Below are 566 nucleotides of genomic sequence, written 5' to 3'. Positions count from 1 at the left end.
CAAGGCTGCGGTGAGCCATGTCACATCTGAGAAGTCGCCTCCATTACCGGCCCCCAGTCCCTCCAGGCTCCACCTTCCACAGCTGTCACACACTCGGCGATGAGGTTCCCGTCACGGTTAGTGTGGGTTTTGTTTAGACTCCGTCACACAAGGAGCGATCGTAAATGATGACAAAGCAGCGGTTACCTTTATCGCCTTCCGAGCCGCCCCCGCCCCCGGCAGCCATTCACGCATACCTCTCAGAGTCTGGAGGGGCTGGAGGCGCCTGGCCCGGCCCCTCTGAGTGGACCCAGGGAGCCCTGCGCCCCACTGAGGTCCGGTGGGAGTGTGGGCGAGAGGGGCCGGCGGCGTCTGTGACACAGGGCTCCCGAGGCTGTCTCCTCCACCCCCAGCACCTGGTCCCTCCGTGCCTCCGAAGCCAGAAGGGAGCTGGGCGCAGCCCTGGGCCCCAGAGCCGCCGAGAACAGCCTCTGCTCGCCGACCTCGCGTGGGTCCACCGGACCCTCCCCACACAACGCACCCGCAGGCCCCCGACTCTCTGGGCCACCCGCACGGTCATCATCGGG

The sequence above is a fragment of the Pteropus vampyrus genome, unplaced genomic scaffold (assembly GCF_000151845.1).
Source record: "Pteropus vampyrus isolate Shadow unplaced genomic scaffold, Pvam_2.0 Scaffold442, whole genome shotgun sequence".
Classification (NCBI taxonomy): Eukaryota; Metazoa; Chordata; class Mammalia; order Chiroptera; family Pteropodidae; genus Pteropus; species Pteropus vampyrus.
Note: the sequence above shows the minus strand (reverse complement) of the source record.